This window comes from Echinops telfairi, unplaced genomic scaffold (genome assembly GCF_000313985.2).
Source record: "Echinops telfairi isolate 266 unplaced genomic scaffold, ASM31398v2 ScPeMD7_5592;HRSCAF=6446, whole genome shotgun sequence".
In the NCBI taxonomy this organism is placed as follows: domain Eukaryota; kingdom Metazoa; phylum Chordata; class Mammalia; order Afrosoricida; family Tenrecidae; genus Echinops; species Echinops telfairi.
In genome coordinates, this window is record NW_022109491.1 from 14,734,868 (window position 1) to 14,737,917 (window position 3,050).

Here is a 3,050-nt window from a genome sequence, read left to right on the forward strand (position 1 = left end):
CCATGAGTCAGGGCCAATTCAATGGAAACTAATGGGACACCCACCGGAGCAGATGCATGGAGTGCCTCACCAATAGTCTCCCTGTACTTCCCTTTCATGTGCATTCAAATCTGAGGACCCCCACTGAACACCTGGGGCTCTTTCCTGGGGACTGTCTGGTTGCCAGAGCCTGCTTGGCCCAATGGGATAGCTGGGAAAGGGAGAGACATGCCTCCCAGAACCAGCCTTCAAGCAATGAATGATGGGAATTGGTGGACAGCTCTCCAGCAGCCTTGTCTCTCCATCGGAATAACCTGAGCTCAGCTTCCAATAGCCGCCATATGCCACATCATCGCTGTTTTAACAGCGGCCCCGAGGAGAGGCTAACATCCGTTTTTTTCTACCAAGTTCATCTCCCCTCCTGCCCCAACTGGGCAAGCTGCCTAAGGGGTCTGGTGTCTGGGGTCACACTCATCCACTGGTTGAGGGTAGAGCCATGAAAGAAGAAGAAAACTTCACCCGTTGGGGTGGGAGCAAATCCTCACACCTCTTCAGAAGAGGGTTTTCTAATCGCTCACCTAGGTAGGAGCCCTCGTTATCCCATCTTGGTATTTTATTCTTTTGTTAATGCAGGTTGGGTATTGGGCTGCTAAGTGCAAGGTTGGCAGTTCAAACCCACCAACCATTCCTTGAGAGAAAGACAAGGCCGCCTGCTCTCATGGAGATTTACGGTCTCAGAAAGCTTGTGGAGTAGTTCTGCTCTTACAATCACTGTGAGTCAGAATTAACTCGATGACAGTATTTCAATGTAATCACACTGATCACAATTTATAACTGTGGGCTTCAGTATTTAGTTACTTCTTTGAATGTTGTGTCTTTTTCTAGATTTGGCAGAAACCATATCTGCTTTATTTACTCGTACATTTCTAATGCCAAGTAGAATGCTTGGCACATCTCAACCACACACACACATACACACAAAACCAAATTCACTGATATTGAGCTGATTATGATTCATAATGGCCCTATAGGACAGGTAGAACTGTCCCGTTTTGTGTTTCCAAATTTTTTAGATTTTCATAATAGTAGACACCCTCATCTTTCTCCTAGCTTGGCACATAGCAGTTACTTAATATATGTTTGTTTAATGGATGGATGGATGGATGGATAGATGGGTAGGTGGATGGGTAGATGGACAGGGTTCTGAGTTAGTATTTTCTACCTTCTTTTATGCTTACATGCTCACCTTGCCCTAACTAAACATTCACAATCTAAATAGCCTTCGGGACATAGTAATGTTTTTTCCTCTCTGTGCCTCTCCCATAAAACCCTTGAGGTTCATCATTTGATCAAAACGTATTTTTTGAAAAAACAAATTAAAAGATAAAATCATGCAGGAGTTTATAATTCTGTATCTTCTTTTCCTGTCATTCTATGGCCATGGCTTCACTCACAGAAGGAACACACAAACACAGCAAAGCAAAGCGAAACAAAACCTTGCTTCAACTCCACGGAGCAGATGGTGTGTGTAAAAGAGTTTAATAAATGAAAAGTGGCCTACATGACTCTTTTGTGAATTCCCTGGTGAGACTTGGTGAATCACCCCATCAAGTCCTTCCTTTCAATGTGGCCAATAGCAAAAGATTTTAAGCCCTGAGTGTTCCCTTGCAGCTACTAATAGTTCCCCATGCATTGCATGTTCCCAAGAGCTCTAGAGGCAGAACGCCAGAACAGAAGCTGCCTGAACCAAATGAGGCCTGCCACATGTGCGTGTCCTTAATTACTTACAGCTGGATTAACGAAACCACTCTCCTAGAGAGTCATTTCAGGACGCTGCACAGCGCCAAGGCCCTAGGCTGAGTCTGGAATGGTGCTGGGGTTGGTGAGATCCAGGGGGACATTTGATTGGTTGGATCTGCCAATCGAAAAGCAGCAAGGTGAGGGAAGAGGCAGCAGAGCTGGTGCCTGACCTGAGTTTTACCTGCACTGAACCCAGCAAAGGGCAAGTATAAGTAAGGTGTGAAGGATGTGAAGACGTCAATAAGCAGGCAATTATTTGTGGGTGTCTCATTCATCTGAGAGATACATTCGGATATACCTGAGCCAAGGACTGGTGTCCAGAGAGTATCTAAATGGCCTGCTGGACTTGAAAGACTTAGGACGCTTTGCAAGAACCAGCGTTTGTGCTCTTAGGTGAAGGGAAAGCATGGCCTTTGATGACACAACCTTGGACTTGAATGCCTCCCCTCCACCTTAGTAGCTCCATGACTGGGCAAGGTGTGCAGTTCCCCCTGAACTCAGATTCCCCCCTCTACAGTGAAAGTAATAAGAATTGTGGGAAATTGGAGTATTGTCCTCAATTCTTTATCGTGTCCGGCATTCACATCCATGCTCTGGCCTCAGCATGGACAGTGTACGTCCCTACCCTTTGGTTCTGATCAACCATGCCACTTATCCAATGATATGTGAGACAATAAGTAGCACCCACATGGGATGACACATCATGGCCAGCTGAGTGATAACTAGTAGGAGGAGAGAGACATGTTACTGGGGCTCCGTCCACCAGCCCGCACACTTCCAGTGAGCAGCGGATCCCAGTTCAGCTTGAATCAGTCAAGCTCCAGCGAATTCAGACATGTATGTTATCATAAACTATGATTTTTAAGACAGTGAGTTGTAGGGGTGGTTTGTTACACAACAATAGCTGAAAGACACGACAGCCTATAATATCTACCCTTTATGTCTGTCATACACATCACGTTAGATACTGTGTGCACACTTAGAACACAGAATCTGGGCATGAAAGAAACCCAGTAAATGGAGACCTTTTCTTCTACTCCGAATGTGATGCTTGACTGGCTACCCTTGGCTCCTCCATTATCCTGATGTTCCCAGCCTCTGATTCTCAGATACCCCCATGACTTTCAGAAGAAGTAGCTTTTCCTTCCCTATGACTTCTTCCTGCTACCAATTAAATCAAATTTGTGGAATTCATTCTGGTCAATAATGATCCTGGGGGATTTGCTTTGGACTGTCTAAGAAACCACTTCACCCCTCCCTTTCTAGGGTTT